The sequence below is a fragment of the Oryctolagus cuniculus genome, chromosome 20 (genome assembly GCF_964237555.1).
Source record: "Oryctolagus cuniculus chromosome 20, mOryCun1.1, whole genome shotgun sequence".
In the NCBI taxonomy this organism is placed as follows: Eukaryota; Metazoa; Chordata; class Mammalia; order Lagomorpha; family Leporidae; genus Oryctolagus; species Oryctolagus cuniculus.
The window spans coordinates 47,608,149-47,633,073 of NC_091451.1; the positions used below are offsets into that span (position 1 = coordinate 47,608,149).

At 53.3% G+C, this 24,925-nt stretch overlaps 1 protein-coding gene and 2 pseudogenes across 2 annotated transcripts in view; all 3 read right to left on the reverse strand.

The window, feature by feature from the left end:
- Window positions 1-24,925, reverse strand: part of LOC100009097 (Ig gamma chain C region) — a 183,007-nt gene that overhangs the window by 83,220 nt on the left and 74,862 nt on the right. The gene's annotated exons all lie outside the window — the stretch shown is intronic.
- On the reverse strand, window positions 857-2,758 carry LOC138847311 (cold shock domain-containing protein E1 pseudogene; annotated as a pseudogene).
- Window positions 5,341-7,390, reverse strand: LOC138847312 (polypeptide N-acetylgalactosaminyltransferase 1 pseudogene; annotated as a pseudogene).

A 24,925-nucleotide genomic window follows, 5' to 3' on the forward strand; every position in this document is an offset into this window, starting at 1 on the left:
AAAATTCGAGAAAGCCAAAAATGTTTTGTGTTTGCAAAGATAAACGGCCTCTTTATCCAGAGATCAAAACCTCAAAGGACAATGGGGAAGATCAAAGCACCCTCCCCTGCACCCCCTAAGCTGACCCAAGTCATGCTAGACAAAGCCTTCAGTCCACTGGCCAGGGACCCTGTATTTGGCCAATTTAAGATGAGGGCCAAGAAATCAGACCAATCCATTCCCGTGATACAAGGTGGAACAGAAGCTACACCAAGATTCACGTACCTTTGTTCTACAAGACACAGGAACCAGGCAGCTACTTATAAAAAAAAACAAAACAAAACACAACAAAACAAAAACAAACAAAAAAAAACAAGATTCATTTCAGGCACAACTTTTTAATTTTTTTCTGTTTTGTTTTAAAATCAGTGAAAGAAACTGGGTCCTAGAAGCTGCAGTGGTCTAAGCAGCAGCAAGTTTGTGCATTCTTTTGTTTATTTAAATATGTTAAATTATCACACTGCTGGCACGCCTCATTTGCATGAAATTCTGCACCATACATGCTAATTGTAGTAAAGTTATTTACCCCCCATCCCAGGAAAAAAAACTACTCTGGAAGATAATTTTCATTAAAACCTAACCAAACTTCGTGAAGTGGATTGTGACAAGATTATAAATGACATGAAAAATAACGTTTTTAACATTTAGCCATCAACTTAAGAACATGGTTTGCCCATACAAATTTTTGTACTTTTTAAAAAGGTAATATAATCTACCCTCATATGGTCCTCAGAATTAAAGCATAACGAACAGGATGAGGGAAAAGAGTGCAACTGAGTGCTAAGGCAGAACATCTTGCCCGAGTAATGAAGTAGAATTTACACTAAATATCAAGTGCAGAATTTCATAGGGCCAACAAGATAACAGTCTACTTTTCACTTACACAGGCGAAGTGGATTTGTCCATTACCAGTTGCGTTAAATGCACCAAATAAAGTTCCCAAAATTGATACTATAAGGCGTCACCTTAAGTTTTCCAGGCTGCAACTGTGCATAATTTTAAAATGGGTTTCTTAAATTTATTTATTTTTTAAACATAACATGAGGAAGGTGTTCAAACTGGTGTAAAAGCTCAAGAGAATAAGCATTCCAGATTTTGGGAGGGATGAAGAGGGAGATACTCAAAACCCTTCACCAGAATCCCCCCAACTTGAGCATAGTGGATTAATGATGTGCTTTGTGGATGTGGTTAGTCAATGACACCAGCCTGATGGATCTCTCTGTGCCAAATCCCATTGAGTTATCCGGTCCCCTTGGCTGACAAAGAACCATTAGGAGAGGAGCATTGGCATCATCAAGGGTGATGTTCTTCAAAGATTGACCAAGCGACCAGGTGGAGGGGCTGTAACAGCCTGGGGGCCCTCTCAGACCCGCCAAACATTACAGGTGCTGCACTTGCCAGGTCTGACTAAGATCACTGAGAACTCCACCTCATCTGTGCCTGGAGCTCCATGCCATCCTGAGCGTCTTTCCCGTGGAAGAAGAGCTTCTCGCTGTCTCCTGCTTCATAGTTACTGATCTTTCACACACTCCACCGTGGCCCTACGCAGGGGCATGATGCTGGGGGCCATAGTCTGTGCATTCTGACCCAGGGCACACAACTGGAACTTGATACTCTCCCCTCCTGCATGCAACCCCCTTTGTTGGCCATCCCATCTATGCCAGATGGACAGACCTCACCCTTCACATCCCCTTCCTCCACAGTCTCAATCACTTGGTACTCTGTCTGTGTTGGATCGACACTCCTCAGGGGTGAATGACTTTCCCAGAGTAGATGGTGGGAATGCCATTCACTGAGTGCGTTTTGTTCACTTTTTCAGCACTGATTTTGTTGTCTTTGCCTTTGGACAAGCTGTACTCGACCATGTCCCCTAGTTCCAGGCTATTGACATCACCAGAGAACTCACTGTAATGGAAAAAGATGTCCTTATTATGATTGGCTGCTTCAATAAATCCAAAATTATCCTTCAGATATAACCCAAGAGTCTCTTGGAATGGGAATTACGACCTAAAAGTCTCACACAAGTTGCAATCTGCTGGCCAGGCCTCTGTCACTAATACTAAATTCAATCTTATCTCCTGTTTGAGAGGAAGTAGATCCTTCCACACCCTTGGCTTGAGCAGCGATAGTCAGTTTCACCCCACGATCGTCATGAGCAATAATGCCATCTTCAGGCTCCTCTTTGCCTTTATTTGGGCTGGTGGTTTTAGGATTGGAACAAGTGGCTTCTTTTTCTACAGTGAATGAGAGTGGAATGAAACCGTCCTCACAGCATGATTTCTTTGGGCAGAGAACGTGTCAGGCACCACAGTAAACTCTGCTTCATCTGCAGTATGGAGCTGGTTCCCACCCAGACTTTCCCTGAGAGAGCTGGCCTGGAAGAGGGGCAACCGGGACAGAATCTGGCGCCCCGACTGGGACTAGAACCTGGTGTGCAGGCACTGCTAGGCGGAGGATTAGCCTATTGAGCCATGGCGCTGGCCCCAGGGAGAATTTCTGATTTTATCTCCACCAGTTTAACAGCAATGGGTTTCCCAGTCCTCTGGTCAGATGATACTTCAAACTCAACATTGTCTCCCCCTTTTAAGTCCTGCAGGTCGCCATTATACTGTGAACAGTGGAAGAAGAGTCTAGCTTGGCGTTCGGAGCACTGAATCACTCCAGAGGAGGTTAACAGTTTTTCAGCAGCCCAGCCTCACGCAGTGCTGCCGAGTGCCATGGGGAACCCGTTGTGTCCATCGTGGAGAAGCTCATCTCGCAGTGGTGATCAAACACGGCACTTTCAGCAGCATTTGCTGACTCTTCGTTTCAGCACACGTTTCAAAGGATGAAAGCTGCTAGTTTTAAAGAGCGAGAGAAGATGATCTACCCAGCTAATACAGAACACAGCCGCTGCTGCCCCGGGCAACCTCACAGACTACTAGCAGCGTTGGCGAGTGCTCGTTCAAAGCTGTTGAGTAGACACAAACTTCTTGTTCCAGATCAAGTGTTGTGTCTTCCACTTAGGTGTAGTCTTCTTTGGTCTTGTTGGTTGTTTTGAGGTTTGTTCTTTGCCTGAGCTGAACTTGAAGCAGCAGTTTCAGGTGGTAAAGTCTGTTCTGTTACACATCATACCATCAGCTCAGCACCCCCTCTCCAGTGCTGCCATAAGCAGCACGGCCCAGCACACAGGAATAAACCTTGCTTCTCTCGCTAGCACAGATTTCAACAGTTTGCACCCACCCCCACACACAACATGTAGAGCACAATTTGGGAATAAAATTTGCAGTTGATTCTCATAGTACAATTCATTAGGGACTGAGGGGAAGGGGAGAGGGAGTGGGAGAGGGGAGCGTTGTGGATGGGAGGGAAGACACGGGGCGGGGGGGAGGAGGCTATTGTGGTCCAGAAGCTGTACTTTGGAAATTTATGCTCATTAAATAAATTAAAAAAAAAAAAAAACAATTCATCAGGGACGGAGGTCCTACATGGGAAGCAAGTGCACAGGGACTTCTGTTGTTCCTTTAACGATTAACACTCTGATTTATGACGTCAGTGATCATCTGAGGCTCTTGCCATGGCTGCCAAGGCTATGGATGCCTTTCGTGACCATAGACTCCATTGGTATTTGGACACGGCCATAAGCAAAGTGGAAGTTCTCTCCTCCCTTCAGAGAAAAGCACATCCTCCCTTGATGGCCCTTCCTTTCCTCTGAGGCCTCACAGAGATCCTCCGTGTAGAATATTTTTTGCCAGAGTCCTGGATTTCCATGCCTGAAACACTCTCGCAGGCCTTTCAGCCAGACCTGGAAGCCTTAAGGGCTGATTCTGAGGTCAGAGTGTTACTTACAGCGACTGTCGTTCTAGGAGTCTGCTGTGTGGAGTGCTTCCCATACTGGACTTTCCTTCCTTTTTAATTCTACAATTTTTACCAGGCACTTTAAATTAGTTTTTAACAGTTTCAATGTGGTATATGGATAAAACTCTAGGAACATAATAATATTCCCTCTCCCTCCCTCCCCCTCCCTCCCCTCCCCCTCCCTTCCCCCTCCCCTTCGTACTTTCCTTCCTTCTCCCTCTCTTTTTTGAGATAACATTCAAATTTACATTAAGTAAAAGGGCTTAATACTTTTTAAAATTTAGGAATATTTTATCTTTTCAAAGTGTTTAGGAGTTCTTTAATTAGAAAAACAAAGGCAATTGGATTATCCATCAGGCTCTAAAAGCACCCATGAATTAAGTCACTCACATTCCCCACTTAAAAAACAAAACCAGGCCTGAACCACTGTTGAGCTTTCTCACAGTAAGGAGTAAGACCTGCCACTCTGAGCATGGAAACAACTGATTGATCAGACGTCTGGTCTGTTCAAGCATCAGGCCCACTGAAGACAGAGTTAACACACAGCTCCTGGAAGAGGAAAGGATTCCACCCAGCACCCACTTCTTTGACGAGTTCCTGGGACGCGGTTTACACATCTGGCCCAGAGCTCTACCCTGAAGCGTCCGCATGTGCTTGGTGCTGAGTAGCTCCAACAGGAGAGGAGAGAACTTATGCACTCGGCCTGGCAAACAGCCCTGGGCGTTCTCAGACACAGGAAGTAGCACTGCCTGCAGTGAAAACTCCGACAATCAAAGACACAGACGCCATGAAGCAGAGTCCTACAAATGGGAGAAAATTACATGCAGTTTTGCCAACGGATTGCTTTACATATCAGGAGAAAAGTCACAAAGAGGTTTTCTGTGAGATTAAAAATTAACTTTTCATTGATACTCAGGTGATTTTGTGGTATTAAAATCAGAAAAATCAATTTAACCCACATGGAATTTAGGGAAGAAATGCAGGACCAGTAATGTGGAATAATAACTGCACTTCTGCTAACTCACTAAAAAATGCCAACTGAACATTTCCAGGAAAATTTTATTTAAAAAAAGCAGATCAACATTACAATTGAAGAATCTGATCTAAATATGCACTTGACAGAAACCATTTTGTTGTCTGTTTCACTGTCTGAATATTCTTTACCATGACTCTTTTTTTTAAAGATTTATTTGAAAATCAGAGTTACATAGAGAGAGAAGGAGAGGCAGAGAGAGACAGAGACAGAGACAGAGACAGAAACAGAGAGAGAGGTCTTCCATTCGCTGGTTCACTCCTCAATTGGCTACAATAGCTGGAGCTGCGCCAATCCGAAGCCAGGAGCCAGGAGCTTCTTCCAGGTCTCCTACGCGGGTCCAGGGGCCCAAGGACTGGAAGTGTGATGTTTCGAAGAAGCCCCTGCTGTGACTGCTTCCGCTGCAGTCTCCTGGGCAGGAGGGCACCTGGCTATCCCCTTGACGGCTTGTCCAGGCTCTGATTACCGTCCAGGTGCCGTAAGGTTAATTTCAGCGAGTCATACTCCCGGAGTCGGTTGTCTTCTAGGTGGTGGCATTTGAACATTGTGACTGGGCCATAGAGTTTGGAGACATCCAAGCAAAGGTCATTGTTCCGATTTCTTTGTTGGCAGTGTACGAGAAAGCCTGATTACCTCTCGTACTGTGACAATTAAAAATTCCAGCTTTTCATTCTCTTTTGTAGCCATGTTATCCAGACACTGATTTGTTTCCACATTTCAGATCTCTCCCAGTGAGAAACAGTGACATGGAATTTGCGAATCAGGATCAATGTTCTCTAGGTACCAAGAGAAAGGTTTGCACTGTGGCTTGTGTCTTAGGGCAAGTCTCGATGATCTATCTCCACAGTCTACCTTTGTAACACCTGGAGAGATTGTATAGAAAATGATCTTGAATTCAGCCATCCACACTCTGTAAGTCGTCTGTTATTTTTATTGATAATTTGCCCTGTGCTTCCTGGAAATATGTAAGGTGTAGCTTTCCAAAACATGTCCAATGTGTGAGCATGTAACAGTTTGCAAAGTTCCTCCACACTGCCAAATCCTAAAGGAGATTTCTAGGTTTGCTCCCCAAATATCCATTCCAGCATCATATGTACCAATTTCCTGAAAGTAATCTCTGTCTAACAGTTGTTTAACAAGTAATTTTTAAAAGATTTATTTATTTATTCGAAAGACAGAGTTACAGAGAGGCAGAGGTGGGAGGCGGGGGAGGGGGAGAGAGAGAGAAAGAGGTCTTCCATCTGCTGGTTTGCTACCCAAATGGCTGTAATGGCTGGAGCTGTGCAGATCTGAAGCCAGGAGCCAGGAGCTTCTTCCAGGTCTCCCACTCAGGTGCAGGGGCCCAAGCACTTGGGCCATCTTCCACTGCTTTTCCAAGCCGTGGCAGAGGGCTGGATCGGAAGAGGGGCAGCTACGTCTCGAACCAGCGCCCCTATGGGATGCTGGCACTGGAGGTAGCAGCTTTACCTGCCACAGTGCTGGCCCCAGGACTTAGTGCTTTTGTAAACTTTGTTTTATACCTTTGTCCAACCAATGGTTAAGAATGCTATACTTCTATAGTTTTAATGATCTGTGATTGTTTTTACATTCACTGTACATGGGTGAAATGGTCATTTTCCCATTCAACTGTTGTTTATAGCCATTGTCTATACTCCCAATAAACTAGGGTCTTTTTGCTTTTTTCTTGTTAAACTTTTTTTTAAGATTTACTTATTTATTTGAAAGGTAGAGTTAGAGGGAGATGCAGAGACAGATAGAGAGAAAGATTCTCCATCTGTTGGTTCACTCCCCCAATGGCTGCAACAGCAGCAGCTGGGCTGATTGGAAGTCAGGGCCAGGCCATTTGGTCTGGTCTCCCCCTTGGGCCATCCTCCGCTGCCTCCCCAGGCCATTAGCAGAGAGCTGAATCAGAAGTGGAGCAGCCAGTATTAGAACCTGTGCACACATGGGATGCCAACACCACAGGCAATGGCTTTACCTGCTGTGCCATGGTGCTGGCCCCTTGGTATGTGGCAGGATTCCTGTACTGAGACAAGACACCAAGGCCTCTTAACAAGAGGTAGTCTTTTATTACGCCAGCATAAGGCCCAGGTGGAATTTCTTATCCGAAATCCTGAGTCCTGCACAAAGAAGGCTTTTGCCTTCTGTATGACTTTAGCCTCCTTGTCTCCTTTATATGGTTACACGCGATTGGATACGGTAATGTTGCATGGCAGCCGCAGGCTTGATAGAACACTGCCCGCGGACCACAGTTAACTGGAGATTTTATGTATGTGTGTGTGTCTATCCATCTCACACGCGCTGAGCCGTCTGCTGTCTGCTCTGTACCAGCGAGCAGAACCGGACAGGGCTACGTTTGAGCAGACGGTGAGTGCCGGGAAGCATCGCAGGCGGCAGGCACAGCCGTGTGCACTCCAGGAACGCAGGCCTCGCTTTTTCTTTGTCTGACCTTGGGAAGGTTTCTGCCACAGCTTTCGTCATGTCAGTTAGAGACAAGGCTAGTTAAAACACAAGGGCTCTGTCCCAGGTAAACTTCTCTTTTGGTGACGTCTTTAGCTCTTTTTTCCCTATTTGCGTGGGCAGTGGTTGCCTTTATAATTCGAGATCTAAAGACTTCGTTGTGCTGTACCCCTTACACAGCGAACTGCTGCTTTTTACTACATGCAGGGGTGACACTGGCTGTCTTCCCTCCTCTCCGTGCCCCTCTGCCTCCCGGAGCACGGCGGTGGTCGGGCACTAGAGATTTGGCATTTACTGGTGCTGTGTTCAGAGGCTTGCTTTGGCTTTCCTGGTGACCTTCAACTTGGGGCTGCAGGAGGGAGCCACACACACAACAGCTGTCCACCCCGTGTCCTCACCTGTGGCTGCTGAGTGTGGCCGAATGCTGGCTTTGTTAGGGCCACAGTGCTTCTTTTCTGTGCAGGTGAACAGTTGCCTGTCGTCTGTGTTACCACTGAGCACACTTCATGTTTGCTGCTGGGTCTTGGCCCAGCTTCTCCAATCCTCTCGTGGTGGCCAGGGGCTTCCTGCAGCTGCGTCCTGAGCGGTTGTGGAAACCCAGTTCCCCAGCTCCGATGTGCTTCAAACTGTTTCACAGCAACCTTTGTTCTGAACTCCGGGCCACAGCTGGAGGAGTTTTATGTGTGGCCTGAGGCACTGTGGGTATAATAACTACTACCAGCATAACCACGGTGCCTCAGACCAGCACAAATTCCCCTGCAGCCCGGAGCAGTGCTGGGAGTCTCTGGTCTTCATGCTTTGGAGAGGGTTGACCTGTGCCAGGGCTCTGGGGCTGCAGCTGGCAAGAGACAGTCCTCACCGAGGCCCATTGGGGCCTGACCTAGGCTGCTGTGGGGGGGTCTTCCAAAGAGAGAGGGTCCATGAAGAATTTTCCTCCTCTTGCCCCTCCCCAAGCATTGAGGGAGGGTCTGTGGGTTCCAGATGAAGATGGTGGACCCGGGGGCATCCTCAGCTGAACTCCTCCTCCCCTTTCCAGGGTGCACAGATGCCCTGGCTGCTCTCCACACCTGTGTCTCTCTGCACCTGCCCTGCGGCTCCCGGGGACATGGGAGAGGCCAGATGGTGGGTGTGTCTGACCAGTGTCCAGGCCAGGCTGGGTAGGAGGGGCAGTGGGTCATGCGTGGTGCCCCCTCCGCTGGTGTTTACTCAGCAGGCCACCGCAGGGGCAGCCAATGAAGTGTGTCCTGCACCTTACACATCAGCACTGACAGCTGGAGGCTCCTACCACATCCCCAAGCAGCCCTGCACCATGCTCACCCCCTCTGAGGATCCTGGTGCTTCCCCATGCAGGGCTGACGAGGGAAGAGCAGGGGGAGTGAGAACTGGGCCCTGGGACCCACACCCATCCACCCTGTGCAAATCGCCGGAACCCATGAGCAGGGGCTCAACACAGGCCTTCTTCGTCCTCCACGTCCTCTGGAGTTGGGGCTCAGAGGCCACCCCAGGGCAGGGCTGTCCCTCTGGTGTGGGCATCAAGTCTGTGGGTGCTGGGCTGCTGGCTGTGTGAGGGATGAAGTATAGGAGTGGTAGACAGTGCTGGGGTGGACTCTAAGCCTTAGCGATTGGGGTCTGCTCTGGCCCCTCAAACTGCTGAGGGTCTGGTGGGAGAGGCGGGCTCAACCCCTGTATATGCAGCTGGTTTTGAGTGTGGACCGCATAGCCGTGGGAACCAGGACCCCATAGGCACAGTGATCGAGGCCCTGACCCTATGGCCTTTCCCGGCCAGGCACCCTGGGGGTGTGGGGCAGTGAGAGGGACGGGCTCAGGGTGAGGGGCTGAGCTCAGCTGAGGGGCACACTGGCTGCTCCCAGATGTTCAGGCTGTCAGCGAGGAGCCTGTGGGCTGTAGGTCCCTGAGGGTTTTTGTGCTGGGTGCACCACTGTGGTAATCACCATAGTCATCGTAGCTACACGGTGGGTCAGCCCTTCACAAAATCCCTGCCTCCTCGTCCTCTGCCAAGACCACAGCCCCGAGCTCAGCTCACTGTTCCCGCGTCTTCCCTGCAGCTCTCCAACCGGAATGTGATCCTCAGTGAGTCTGATCTGGACGGAGTCGACGTGGATGTCTGTGTTGGACTTGTTTTTTACTTCTTCGACCAGCACTGAAAGCGAAGCCACCATGCCACTCCATGTGACACTGTCCTGTGCTGCCATCACGTTTGCTCTGCCACCGTGAGACTTAGTAGCACCTGCTCTGCCTCGGGCGGACGTCTGGTCACTTCCTGTTAGGGGTATTCATTTTTGGAAGCTTTTTTTTAATTTTTAAAAAGATTAATATATTTGTTTGAGAGGCAAGTTTACAGACAGAGAGAGGTAGAGACAGAGAGAGAGGGGAAATCTTCCATCTGCTGGTTCACTCCCCAAATGGTCTTTAGGGCCAGAGCTGGGCCGATTGGAGTCAGGGGCCAGGAGCTTCTTTGGATCTCCCTCGGAGGTGCAGGGGCCCTAGCAGCTGGGACGTCCTCTACTGCTTTCCCAGGACATCAGCAGGGAGCTGCGTCAGAAGTGGGGCAGCCAGGACTCCATCTGGCACCTGTCTATGGGATGCCAGTGCCCAGGCCAGAGCCACACTTTGTTGCTTCTCTCCTCCTGGCCGGCAGTATCTGTTCATCTCTTTAATTCTGAACCATCTTTTCTACCCTGCGCTTTTGTGGTGTCTTATTTTCCTTATGCTTTTGCTACCTCTCTTCCAGAAGTGTTTTGTTGTTGTTGTTGTTGTTGTTCTAGTTCTTTCTGTAAGGTTGGGCAGACCACGCTTGTCTCCTCCAGGGTCCAGACCTCGCTTGCTCCTCCTCAGCCCAGGCCACTCTCGTCCACTCCTCAGCCCTTTTGAGTCTTGCATTGGGCTTCATAGTTTTCCTTGAGGAATGCACTTTTTATTCATGAAGAATCACTTGACATTTTCATCTTATCCTTTGGCGATTGTTTTTTTCTGATATGTGTTTTCTTTTGGTGCTGCATTTTGCTGCTGTTTGGGTCAAGCTGGTCCTGTTCTAATCCAAGTTCACCACTAGTGATGTGGACCAGGCTTAGCAGACCCACTTCCCCACCATGCCCCTCAGCTTCCCTTCCCACCTTGCACTGAGCCTGAGCCACTTCCCCATCATGCCCCTGAGTTTCCCTTCCCATCATGCCCCTGAGTTTCCCTCCCACCATGCCCCTGAGTTTCCCTTCCCATCATGCCCCTGAGTTTCCCTTCCCATCATGCCCCTGAGTTTCCCTCCCACCATGCCCCTGAGTTTCCCTTCCCATCATGCCCCTGAGTTTCCCTCCCACCATGCCCCTGAGTTTTCCTTCCCATCATGCCCCTGAGTTTCCCTTCCCCCATGCCCCTGAGCCTCTGCCGCCTTCCTGCGTCACAGCGAGTGCAGGGAGAAGTCTTCATTTCCAGAAAGGCTCTTTTCTGCCATTGAGCCTCTCACCTCTAGGGATTTGCCTGGTGGCCGTTCACTTCCTCTCCCGACACCTCTGCCCAATGCCAGCCACTTTGAGTATCTGCATTTATTTTGGAGTCTCGGGGTTGTTTCTGTTTCCTGGGTTTACTGATAGAGGAAGTTTTCAATTTTCTTAAAGTCTACCTTTGGATCCAGCAGGAATGCAGCACCCCTCAAAAAGCCAAGATGTGGAGTCCTCCAAGGTGCCCAAGGATGGATGGGAAACATGGAAAAGGAAAAACCAAACACAGCTTCCCCCACTTGCTTTGCCCACACTGCTGGCCTGCTGCCTGGGCTGCTGACCCCCAGCAGGCAAGCATGCAGGGACCTCAGCAGGCGCCTCCAAACCCATAAATTCTTAGTGCCAGACCCACTGGTTGAGGGTTCATCCCCTTGGACGCCGGCCACAATTCCAGGCCATTTCATTTGTGCTTCTGACTGCCCAGTTCCAAATTGTCTCCCACAACCCCTGCCTTAGGTGTGATTAACTCAGAGAAATGCTTTTCTTAGGGTTCCTGTTCATCACATTGCATGTTACAAAGGACACAGGTGAACATCCAGGTGAGGAGAAGTGCAGGTGTGGCCAGGTGTGTGTGGGGCTGGGGTTCCTTTGTCCTCTTTGAGCTCCACCCTCCGGAGTCCTCATACAGCTTTTCTTCCAGGTTCTTATGGCAGCTTCCTTACCGATGGGAACTTGTGGGCCAATTGTATCATGTTCTTACCCACACAGAGATAAGAATTCAAAGCAGAGGCATGACTACAGGTCAGAGGTAAGAGCAGGGCTTCTATAAGGGAGAGGCAGGATAGACACTCATGGGTGGGTGAGGGCCACCCCACACCCAGAGACACCATCACCAGAGGGCCTAGGAGCTGCCTAGCAGGAGAGAACCAGGCACGAGGCCAGAGGGAGGAACAACAAGGGCCAGAAGCAAAAGGCAGAAAAGGACCATGGGCAGTGGTCCCTCTGTGGGAGGGGCTGGTGCCCTAATGAACATGGGTAATGGGCCCCTCTGTGGGAGGTGCTGGTGTCCTAGTGACCATGGGCAGTGGTCCCTCTGTGGGAGGGGCTGGTGCCCTAGTGACCACGGGCAGTGGTCCCTCTGTGGGAGGGGCTGGTGCCCTAGTGACCACGGGCAGTGGTCCCTCTGTGGGAGGGGCTGGTGCCCTAGTGACCACGGGCAGTGGTCCCTCTGTGGGAGGGGCTGGTGTCCTAGTGACCACGGGCAGTGGTCCCTCTGTGGGAGGGGCTGGTGTCCTAGTGACCATGGGCAGTGGTCCCTCTGTGGGAGGGGCTGGTGTCCTAGTTGAACATGCAAAGGGAGTGGAGTTTGGACGAGGCTTCACATGCCTAAAGCTTTCTGGGAGTTCCATGGTGCTTCCCTTCCCTGAGGCCATCATGACATATCCTCCTTCCTGGTCCCACATGAGACACAGGTGCATTGTGGGAAAATGGACATACTGGATTGACAGGCAAGGGGTGGAGTTACAATTCAGAGCTACAGGTAGAAACTGTGTAAAAAGATCTTCCAGCTCACCGGTTGCTACCTAACCATCCTGCCTACTTCCCCACTACCAATTACATTCGAGCAATTGATTTAATCATTAGCTGTTGGTGATCAACTCGGCCTGCAGCCCCCTCCCCTCCCCAGAGGCAGTGTGGGACTGCGAGTCGTCTACTTATGTCTACTTAAGTCATCTCTGCTAACGTAAGTAGAAGGCAAACACCTGGAATAGAAAACTAGACCCCCCCCCCCCCCAGCTCCTCATGCGCTAAGGCACCACTCCCTGCAGCACAAATGAGGCTGAGAATGGGAGAGAGACTTCTTCTTGTCGGACTTCAGCTGGGGCTGCCACTCAGGGACCCTCTCCATCTCTCTCCCCCCGGACTTCCCTCTCCCTGACCAAGGCCAGGTGTCACCCACTTGGGTGTTAGTGGACATCCTAGTGTGGGCTTTTGTCTTCTTGCAAGAAAGAACTCTGGCATGAGACAGAAAGCAGTGGTAGGCAAGTAGTAAGTTTATGGAGGCAGGACATCCATGAGAACGGATGGGACAGAATTCGAGAGAGCACCCAGTCACTGAGACTGGACAGAGCAAGGTCGCACGGGTGAACGGAGAGAACACACCCGGAGCCAGGCAGGCAGCTCAGCAGGGGCTGAGTGCTGAGCGCAGAGTCTGTTTGCAGACTGTGGCTTCTGAGGGAAAGGGTCCAGCTTTCCCCGCCCAGGACAAAGAAAATTCCTCCCGGGTTTTACTACTCAGTGCTGTCAGACTGGGGAGCCCACCTGGCACTGGGCAGGGGAGCTTCCCTGGGTGCCTGCCTTGCTGCATGTTGTCAGGCCAGGTAACCCACGAGGTGCCGAGGAGGGAGACTGCCCTGGGGAGGTTCCTCTGGGGGAGAAGGGCTGAGACCACCCGGGCAGGACTCTGCAGTGTAAACTGGGCTGCTTCCAAAGTGAGCTTCTGCATCTGCTGAGTTCCTCAGACCCCTAACACACACACGCACACACACACACACACACGCACACACACATACACAGGAACACATGCACGCACACACATACACAGGCACACGCTCACACACATACATACACATGCACACATACACACATGTGCACACACATATACACACATGCAAACACATACACACACGTGCACACACACAAACACAAGCATATATACACATAACACACACACACACACACACACACATAGGCTAATTTCTATCTGCCTAAGTAACATGGGGGGCTAACAGAAACTTGTGAGTGCATATTTCTCTCTTACTTGGAATAAATGAATGGTGTTCTTATCTGGACTTGCTACTATGTCTCCACTTAGAATTTTATCTCTGGGTGAGACTAGGACCTGCAGTGGGCATTAGATTCCTTGTCCAGGGCAATTCTGGGCATTGAGAGAGACCCCTAGAAGGCTGTCTGAGCGCGCGTTCTGGGTCCCAGCCGCCTGTGCTGTGTCCGTCCTGCCCTTCCTCTCTGCACAGCGCTGGGCCCGAGCCAGGCACGCTGAGGCTGCAGCTGGGTGGAGGAGGGGTGCGTGAGGGGAGCTCTGGCCGTTACCCCGAAGGAAGGAAGGAGAAACTGCAGGCTGGGAGAACCAGAGCCCCTGGCAGGAAGCCTGTTTCGTGCAGAGCTGTTCCCTGGCTCTTCCTGACCTTGGCATGAGGTGGGGGGGGAGGCGGAGGGGGTGGTCCTGGAGGCTGGGCCCTGCCCTGAAGCTCTGGAAATGCAGAGTCCCTGGTCTCCGGGACAGCGGGCAGCTGGGGCCAGGGAGTCTAGGGCGGAGGTCAGGGCTGCCCTTGGGTCCACTACCCCCATCTGTGACTTGCGTTGGCCCTGGGATACAGGTGCAAGGCCTCTTCACCCAGGAAGGGAGGTGAGTGACCACCACGGGCAGCCTGCAGACATAGGTGGGCACGGGCTTTGGTCAAGGGGTGGAAGGCTGTGGTCACTCCTGCATCCCCCTGGCCACTGCTGTCTCTCTGAGGGACACCCTCCTGAGGGGTCAGTTCTGGCTGGGGTGGGTAAGGGTAGCCCTCTCAACTGTGGGACCCAAGACTCCGGCACTCACCTCATCCTCACTAGGAAATGTGAACACCCAGAGGGTCTGGACTGTGGGAGATACGCAGGGACTGGGCAGGGTGTGGGGCTGGGCTGGACCTAGGTGGGTTCGGGGGCAGCTTAGGACACAGCATTGTTCACAGTGGTAGTTCCAGTTGTACCCACCATGATCCTGGGCCGCTGAGAATCTGTTCAGAGGTGGGCCTCCTCAAAGGAGGGGCTACAGGGGCGTGGCCTCCTCTGGGGTGAGGCTGTTCCAGCAGCTTGGGACCTGGGAGGCTGTGGCTGAGTTTTATGTGAGGCCTGAGGCACTGTGGGTACCAGTACTATAACCAGGATAACCACTGTGTCTCAGACCAGTACAAAATCCCCTGCAGCTCGGTGCAGTACTGAATCTCTAGTCTTCATCCTTTGGAGAGGTTGACCTCTACCCGGGCTCTGTGGTTCCAGCTGGCCACAGAGAGGCCTCACCGAGGGCCTTTGGGACCTGGCCTGGGTTGATGTGGGGGGTCTTCCACAGTAAGAGGGTCCCTTGCAGAATTTCCCTCCTTCCTGTCCCTCCCCAAGCATTGGGGGAGGGTCTGTGTGTTCCAGATGAAGATGGGGGACCTGGGGGCATCCTCAGCTGAGCTCCCCCTCCCCTTTCCAGTGTGCACAGCTGCCCTGGCTGCTCTCCACACGTGTGTCTCTCTGCACCTGCCCTGCTGCTCCAGGGGACATGAGAGAGGCCAGATGGTGGGTGTGCTGTGCCAGTGGCCAGGCCAGGCTGGGTAGGAGGGGCAGTGGGTCATGCGTGGTGCTCCCTCCGCTGGTGTTTGCTCAGTGGACAGCCGCGGGGGCAGCCGATGAAGTGTGTCCTGCACCGTACATGAGGCCAGCCTGTTGGGCTGTGGTCTTGGGCCCCTCAGTCATAGGTAGAATGTCCTTCACCAGCAGGCTGCTGGCTGTGGCTGGAAAGCCCGACTCCAGACCAACTGTCATCTCCCCCACTAACAGCTTCTCGTGCTGTGTGTGTGACCTCGAGGCTTTAACTCACACCTTCAGGGTGGGTGCAGTCTTCCACCCAGAGCTGGCAGGGGAGGGGCTGAGCCCCTAAGGAGACAGACAGTCTCCAGGAGACCCTTGCTATCTCCACGAGCCCCAAGCCAATCAACGTTCATATGTGAAACACCCCCGTGCTCAGGGCTGGCGCTGTGGCATAGTGGGTAAAGTCGGCACCTGCCATGCCAGCAGCCCATGTGGTCGCCGGTTGGAGTCCTGGCTGCTGCACTCCTAATCCAGCTCTCTGCTGTGGCTGGGAAAGCAACAGAATTTGGCCCAAGTCCTTGGACCTCTGCACCCACGTGGGAGACCTGAAGAGGCTTCTGGCTCCTGACTGGATCGGCTCAGCTCTGGCCGTTGCAGCCAATTGAGGAGGGATCCAGTGGATGGAAGGCCTCTCTCTGTCTCTCTCTCTCTCTGCCTCGCCGCTCTCTGTGTAACTCTGACTTTCAAATAAATGAATAAATCTTAAAAAGAGAGAAACCTCCCGTGAAATTGGCACCCCCAGAGAATGACTCAGTGGACAGACAGAAATGCCCTAAACCCAGGACACTCCCTCAGAGCCAGTGTCCTCTCGGGCACTCTGCCTGGTCTCCCCTCGGACCAGACATTTTCTCTGTCGCTTGCCATTCAAATAAAAGGTTCTGCCTCTTTGCAAATTATTTCCTGGCTTGTTATTCCTATACTAAGTTGAAGGAAGAGATCCCACGAGACTCAATACAGCAACTCCAGCCCTCCCCTCCGGGACCCATAGCACATCAGCTCTGACAGTTGGAGGCTCCTACCAGCAGCCCTGCACCGTGCTCACCCCCTTGGAGGATCCTGGTGCTTCCCCATGCAGGACTGGCGAGGGAAGAGCAGGGGAGTGAGAACTGGGTCCTGGGACCCACACCCATCCTCCCTGTGCAAGTCGCAGGCCTGGCATGAGCCAGAACCCATGAGCAGGAGCTCAATACAGGCCTTCTTCGTCCTCCACGTCCTCTGGAGTTGGGGCTCAGAGGCCACCCCAGGGCAGGGCTGTCCCTCTGGTGTGGGCATCAAGTCTGTGGGTGCTGGGCTGCTGGCTGTGTGAGGGATGAAGTATAGGAGTGGTAGACACTGGTGGGGTGGGCTGTAAGCCTGAGCAATTGGGGTCTGCTCTGGCCCCTCGAGCTGTTGAGAGTCTGGTGGGAGGCGTGGGCTCAGCCCCTGTATGTGCAGCTGCTTTTGAGTGTGGACCGCATAGCCTTGGGGTCCAGGACCTGATAGGCACAGTGATCGAGGCCCTGACCCTATGGCCTGTCCTGGCAGGGCACCCTGGGGGTGTGGGGCAGTGAGAGGGACGGGCTCAGGGTGAGTGGCTGAGCTCAGCTGAGGGGCACACTGGCTGCTCCCAGATGTTCAGGCTGTCAGCGAGGAGCCTGTGGGCTGTAGGTCCCTGAGGGTTTTTGTGCTGGGTGCACCACTGTGGTAATCACCATAGTCATCGTAGCTACACGGTGGGTCAGCCCTTCACAAAATCCCTGCCTCCTCGTCCTCTGCCAAGACCACAGCCCCGAGCTCAGCTCACTGTTCCCGCATCTTCCCTGCAGCTCTCCAACTGGGAATGTGAGCCTCAGCGAGTCTGATCTGGATGGAGTCGACGTGGATGTCTGTGTTGGACTTGTTTTTTACTTCTTCGACCAGCACTGAAAGTGAAGCCACCATGCCACTCCGTGTGACACTGTCCTGTGCTGCCATCACGTTTGCTCTGCCACCGTGAGACTTAGTAGCACCTGCTCTGCCTCGGGCGGACGTCTGATTTGCTTCCAGTTTGGGGTTCCCCACATAGGCAGCTCCAGCTTCTCTGTCCATGGGGTTCTTGTCTCCCAAGCTTTTGCTAATTTTTTAAACCCAGTATTTGTTTTGGAAATTTTTTTTAATTTTATAAAAGGTTGATCTATTTGTTTGAGTGGCAAGGCTACAGACAGAGAGAGATAGAGAAAGAGAGAGAGTGAAATCTTCCATTTACTGGTTCACTCCCCAGATGGCCTTTAGGGCCAGAGCTGGGCTGATCTGAAGTCAGGGGCCAGGAAATCCTTCTGGGTCTCCTATGTGGATGCAGTGGCCCAAGCAGTTGGGACGTCCTGCACTGCTTTCCCAGGACATCAGCAGGAGCTGGATCAGAGGTGGAGCAGCCAGGACTGCAAGTGGCACCTGTCTATGGGATGCCAGTGCCCAGGCCGGAGCCACTCTTTGTTGCTTCTCTCCTCCTGGCCGGCAGTATCTGTTTCATCTCTTTAATTCTGTCACATTCTTCCTCTCTCCCCTGCACTTTTTTTTAAATAAAGATTTATTTATTCATTTGAAAAGCATATATATATATATATATATAGAGAGAGAGAGAGAGAGAGAGAGAGAATGAGAGAGGGAGAGAGAGGTCTTCCTACACTTGGTTTACTCCCCAGTTGGCTGCAAGGACCGGAGCTGCAGTGACCCTAAGCCAGGAGCCAGGAGCTTCCTTCAGGTCCCCCACATGGATGCAGGGTCCCAAAGACTTGGGCCATCTTCTCCTGCTATCCCAGGCCACAGCAGAGAGCTGGACCAGAACTTGGACTGAGAGAGCCGCCAGGACTTGGACTGGAGCCAGTATGGGAGGCTGGCAGTGCAGGCGGCAGCTTTATCAGATATGCCACAGCGCCGACCCCACCAATGTCCTTTTGTGATGTCTTATTTTTATTTTTCTTCTGTTTGTTATCTACTGCTCTTCCTGAAGGGCTTTTTTGTTTGTTTACTTTTCTTTAGTTCTTCCCATTAGTTTGGCAGACCACACTCATCTACTGGGTCCAGACCTCGCTGCCAAATACTCTTCCTCCTTGGAATAAATAAACACTGTTCTTATCTGGACATGCTACACTGTCTCCACTTAGAATTTTATCTCTGGGTGAGACTAGGACCTGCAGTGGGCATTAGATTCCTTGTCCAGGGCAATTCTGGGCATTGAGAGAGACCCCTAGAAGGCTGTCTGAGCGCGCGTTCTGGGTCCCAGCCGCCTGTGCTGTGTCCGTCCTGCCCTTCCTCTCTGCACAGCGCTGGGCCCGAGCCAGGCACGCTGAGGCTGCAGCTGGGTGGAGGAGGGGTGCGTGAGGGGAGCTCTGGCCGTTACCCCGAAGGAAGGAAGGAGAAACTGCAGGCTGGGAGAGCCAGAGCCCCTGGCAGGAAGCCTGTTTCGTGCAGAGCTGTTCCCTGGCTCTTCCTGACCTTGGCATGAGTGGGGGGGGAGGCGGAGGGGGTGGTCCTGGAGGCTGGGCCCTGCCCTGAAGCTCTGGAAATGCAGAGTCCCTGGTCTCCGGGACAGCGGGCAGCTGGGGCCAGGGAGTCTAGGGCGGAGGTCAGGGCTGCCCTTGGGTCCACTACCCCCATCTGTGACTTGCGTTGGCCCTGGGATACAGGTGCAAGGCCTCTTCACCCAGGAAGGGAGGTGAGTGACCACCACGGGCAGCCTGCAGACATAGGTGGGCACGGGCTTTGGTCAAGGGGTGGAAGACTGTGGTCACTCCTGCATCCCCCTGGCCACTGCTGTCTCTCTGAGGGACACCCTCCTGAGGGGTCAGTTCTGGCTGGGGTGGGTAAGGGTAGCCCTCTCAACTATGGGACCCAAGACTCCGGCACTCACCTCATCCTCTCTAGGAAATGTGAACACCCAGAGGGTCTGGACTGTGGGAGATACGCAGGGACTGGGCAGGGTGTGGGGCTGGGCTGGACCTAGGTGGGTTCGGGGGCAGCTTAGGACACAGCATTGCCCACAGTGGTAGTTCCAGTTGTACCCACCATGATCCTGGGCCGCTGAGAATCTGTTCAGAAGATGGGCTTCCTGAAAGGATGGGCTATAGGGGCGGGGCCTCCTCAAAGGAGGGGCTACAGGGGCGTGGCCTCCTCTGGGATGAGGCTGTTCCAGCAGCTTGGGACCTGGGAGGCTGTGGCTGTTTTATGTGAGGCCTGAGGCACTGTGGGTAGCATAACCATAACCAGCATAACCAGCATAACCACTGTGTTTCAGACCAGCACAAAATCCCCTGCAGCATGGTGAAGTGTGGTGAGTCTCTGGTCGTCACACTTTAGAGAGGGTTGACTTACCCGGGCTCCTGGGCAGCAGCTGGCCACAGAAAGTCCTCACCGAGGGCCTTTGGGACCTGGCCTGGGTTGATGTGGGGGGTCTTCCACAGTAAGAGGGTCCCTTGCAGAATTTCCCTCCTTCCTGTCCCTCCCCAAGCATTGGGGGAGGGTCTGTGTGTTCCAGATGAAGATGGGGGACCTGGGGGCATCCTCAGCTGAGCTCCCCCTCCCCTTTCCAGTGTGCACAGCTGCCCTGGCTGCTCTCCACACGTGTGTCTCTCTGCACCTGCCCTGCTGCTCCAGGGGACATGAGAGAGGCCAGATGGTGGGTGTGCTGTGCCAGTGGCCAGGCCAGGCTGGGTAGGAGGGGCAGTGGGTCATGCGTGGTGCTCCCTCCGCTGGTGTTTGCTCAGTGGACAGCCGCGGGGGCAGCCGATGAAGTGTGTCCTGCACCGTACATGAGGCCAGCCTGTTGGGCTGTGGTCTTGGGCCCCTCAGTCATAGGTAGAATGTCCTTCACCAGCAGGCTGCTGGCTGTGGCTGGAAAGCCCGACTCCAGACCAACTGTCATCTCCCCCACTAACAGCTTCTCGTGCTGTGTGTGTGACCTCGAGGCTTTAACTCACACCTTCAGGGTGGGTGCAGTCTTCCACCCAGAGCTGGCAGGGGAGGGGCTGAGCCCCTAAGGAGACAGACAGTCTCCAGGAGACCCTTGCTATCTCCACGAGCCCCAAGCCAATCAACGTTCATATGTGAAACACCCCCGTGCTCAGGGCTGGCGCTGTGGCATAGTGGGTAAAGTCGGCACCTGCCATGCCAGCAGCCCATGTGGTCGCCGGTTGGAGTCCTGGCTGCTGCACTCCTAATCCAGCTCTCTGCTGTGGCTGGGAAAGCAACAGAAGATGGCCCAAGTCCTTGGACCTCTGCACCCACGTGGGAGACCTGAAGAGGCTTCTGGCTCCTGACTGGATCTGCCCAGCTCTGGCCGTTGCAGCCAATTGAGGAGGGGATCCAGTGGATGGAAGGCCTCTCTCTCTCTCTCTCTGCCTCGCCGCTCTCTGTGTAACTCTGACTTTCAAATAAATGAATAAATCTTAAAAAGAGAGAAACCTCCCGTGAAATGGGCACCCCCCGAGAATGACTCAGTGAACAGACAGAAATGCCCTAAACCCAGGACACTCCCTCAGAGCCAGTGTCCTCTCGGGCACTCTGCCTGGTCTCCCCTCGGACCAGACATTTTCTCTGTCGCTTGCCATTCAAATAAAAGGTTCTGCCTCTTTGCAAATTATTTCCTGGCTTGTTATTCCTATACTAAGTTGAAGGAAGAGATCCCACGAGACTCAATACAGCAACTCCAGCCCTCCCCTCCGGGACCCATAGCACATCAGCTCTGACAGTTGGAGGCTCCTACCAGCAGCCCTGCACCGTGCTCACCCCCTTGGAGGATCCTGGTGCTTCCCCATGCAGGACTGGCGAGGGAAGAGCAGGGGGAGTGAGAATTGGGTCCTGGGACCCACACCCATCCTCCCTGTGCAAGTCGCCGGAACCCATGAGCAGGAGCTCAATACAGGCCTTCTTCGTCCTCCACGTCCTCTGGAGTTGGGGCTCAGAGGCCACCCCAGGGCAGGGCTGCCCCTCTGGTGTGGGCATCATGTTTGTGGGGGCTGGGCTGCTGGCTGTGTGAGGGGTGAAGGACAGGAGAGGTGGACACTGGTGGGGGTGGACTCTAAGCCTGAGCAATTGGGGTCTGCTCTGGCCCGGTGGGGGTGGACTCTAAGCCTGAGCAATTGGGGTCTGCTCTGGCCCCCGAGCTGTTGAGAGTCTGGTGGGAGGTGTGGGCTCAGCCCCTGTATGTGCAGCTGGTTTTGAGTGTGAACCCCATAGCCATGGGAACCAGGACCCCATAGGCACAGTGATAGAGACCTTGACCCTAGGGCCTGTTCTGGCTGGGCACCCTGGGGGTGTGGGGCAGTGAGAGGGATGGCCTCAGGGTGAGGGGCTGAGCTCAGCTGAGGGGCACACTGGCTGCTCCAAGATGTTCAGGCTGTCAGCGAGGAGCCTGTGGGCTGCAGGTCCCTGAGGGTTTTTGTGCTGGGTGCACCACTGTGGTAATCACCATAGTCATCGTAGCTACACGGTGGGTCAGCCCTTCACAAAATCCCTGCCTCCTCGTCCTCTGCCGAGACCACAGCCCCGAGCTCAGCTCACTGTTCCCGCGTCTTCCCTGCAGCTCTCCAACCGGGAATGTGAGCCTCAGTGAGTCTGATCTGGATGGAGTCGACGTGGATGTCTGTGTTGGACTTGTTTTTTACTTCTTCGACCAGCACTGAAAGTGAAGCCACCATGCCACTCCGTGTGACACTGTCCTGTGCTGCCATCACATTTGCTCTGCCACCGTGAGACTTAGTAGCACCTGCTCTGCCTCGGGCGGACGTCTGATTTGCTTCCAGTTTGGGGTTCCCCACATAGGCAGCTCCAGCTTCTCTGTCCATGAGGTTCTTGGCTCCCAAGCTTTTGCTAATGTTTGAACCTCAGTATTTTTTGGAAATATTTTATTTTTTAATTTTATAAATGGTTGATCTAATTGTTTGAGAGTATTGTTACAGACAGAGAGGTAGAGACACACACAGAGAGAGCGAAATCTTCCATTTACTGGTTCACTCCCCAGATGGCCTTTAGGGCCAGAGCTGGGCTGATCTGAAGTCAGGGGCCAGGAAATCCTTCTGGGTCTCCTATGTGGATGCAGTGGCCCAAGCAGTTGGGACGTCCTGCACTGCTTTCCCAGGACATCAGCAGGAGCTGGATCAGAGGTGGAGCAGCCAGGATTGCAAGTGGCACCTGTCTATGGGATGCCAGTGCCCAGGCCGGAGCCACACTTTGTTACTTCTTTCTTCTTGGCCTGCAGTATCTGTTTCATCTCTTTAATTCTGTCACATTCTTCCTCTCTCCCCTGCACGTTTTTTTTTTTAAATTTATTTATTCATTTTAAAGGCAGAGTTACAGAGAAAGAGAGAATGAGAGAGAGGTCTTCTATCCCCTGGTTCACTCCCCAGATGGCTGCTAGTACCGGAACTGCACCGATCCTAAGTCGCGTCCCCCATGTCGGGGTAGGGGCCTAAGGACTTGGGCCATCTTCTACTGCTTTCCCATGCTATAGCAGAGAGCTGGACTGGAAGTGGAGCAACCAGGACTTGTACTGGAACCCGTATGGGATGCCGGCACTGCAGGCTCAGTTTTACCAGCTATGTCACAGCGCCGACCCCACCACTGCACTGCACTTTTGTGATGTCTTATTTTTAATTTTTCTTCTGTTTTTTTTTTTTTTTTCCTACTGCTCTTCCTGAAGTGTTTTTTTTTGTCTCCAATTAGGTTGGGGCAGACCACACTCATCTACTGGGTCCAGACCTCGCTCCCATATTTTCTATCTCACTTTGAATAAATGAATGGTGTTCTTATCTGGACATGCTACTATGTCTCAGAATTTTATCTCTGGGTGGGACTAGGACCTGCAGTGGGCATTAGATTCCTTGTCCAGGGCAATTCTGGGCATCGAGAGAGACCCCTAGAAGGCTGTCTGAGCGCGCGTTCTGGGTCCCAGCCGCCTGTGCTGTGTCCGTCCTGCCCTTCCTCTCTGCACAGTGCTGGGCCCGAGCCAGGCACGCTGAGGCTGCAGCTGGGTGGAGGAGGGGTGCGTGAGGGGAGCTCTGGCCGTTACCCCGAAGGAAGGAAGGAGAAACTGCAGGCTGGGAGAGCCAGAGCCCCTGGCAGGAAGCCTGTTTCGTGCAGAGCTGTTCCCTGGCTCTTCCTGACCTTGGCATGGGGGGGGGGGAGGCGGAGGGGGTGGTCCTGGAGGCTGGGCCCTGCCCTGAAGCTCTGGAAATGCAGAGTCCCTGGTCTCCGGGACAGCGGGCAGCTGGGGCCAGGGAGTCTAGGGCGGAGGTCAGGGCTGCCCTTGGGTCCACTACCCCCATCTGTGGTTTGCGCTGGCCCTGAGACATAGGTGCAAGGCCTCTTCACCCAGGAAGGGAGGTGAGTGACCCACACAGGTGGGCACGGGTTTGGGTCGGGGACGGGAAGGCTTGTGCTGGTTTCTGAGGTGCCTCTGAAGTCCCCAGCCCAGACTCTCTCTGTCTGTCCGGGTAGGCTTGGCAGTTGCAAGTGGCTTAGGTAATGGGGTGGGGGACACCATGGGGCCCTCTATAGAGGACCACCCTGGAGGACCCCCATGTTGAGGGTCCCGGGCTCTGGCTGCTGCTCTGGGGCCCCATCCTTATGGTGTTGCCTCAACCTAGGTGCTCGGGGCTGGGGCTAAGGGCTGGTGGGCAGCCTGTCAGAGGGCTCTGTTCTCTGGTGCCTGGCTTTTGTTGACCTGACATTCTGGAAAGTCCTGTGTTCCACCAGCTCCCCATGAGTTCCCAGCTCCCACCCTGATTGAGGTAGATACTGGAGGGGTCCAGGTTACTATGGGCTCATGGGCAGAATCTGTCACTTCTCCAGGGTTGGGGTGTCTGTTCCTGCAATTGGCTGTGGTTGTCATGGGGGTCATGCCTGCTTCCCCTGGCCACTGCTGTCTCCCTGAGGGATACCTCCTGAGGGGTCAGTTCTGGCTGGGGTGGCTAAGGGTAGCCCTCTCAACTGAGGGACCCAAGACTCCTGCACTCACCTCATCCTCACTAGGAAATGCGAACACCCAGAGGGTCTGAGCTGTGGGAGATACGCAGGGACCGGGCAGGGCGTGGGCTGTGCTGGGCCTGGGTGGCTGTGGAGGCAGCTTGGGACACAGTATTGCCCACAGTGGTAGTTCCAGTTATACCCACTGTGATCCCGGCCACTCAGAATCTCAGAATCTGTTTAGGGCATTGGGGCCTCTTCAGAGAAGGGCGGGCTACTGGGCGGGGTCTCCTCTTTGTGGGGCTGGTCCACCAATCTGGGCTCTGGGTGGCCATGGCTCAAGTTTTATGTGTGGCCTGAGGCACTGTGCACCCCAGCCACTACTATAGTAACCACGGTGTCTCAGACCAGCGCAAATTCCCCTGCAGCCCGGTGCAGAGCTGAGGTCTCTGGTCTTCATGCTTTGGAGCGCGTTGCCTGGGAGAGGAGGGCTGGTGGACGGGGGCTGCCCCTGCCATCTGAGCACTCAGAGCCTCAGTGGCGGGTGCTGCTTCCAGATCCCAGATGTCTCCTGGCACTGGGGATGCTGCCTCAAGTGTGCTGAGCGGGACCAGCTGTTGCTGTGCTGCAGTGACACAGGCACGAGTAGACAGGGACCCCTCAGCCCTGGGCTTTTCCCCCGGAGCTTAGAAGCTTCCACTCCCTGGGAAAGTGACCTCCTCAGGAGCTCTTGGCGCTGTGTGTGGGAGTGCCCATGGGAGTG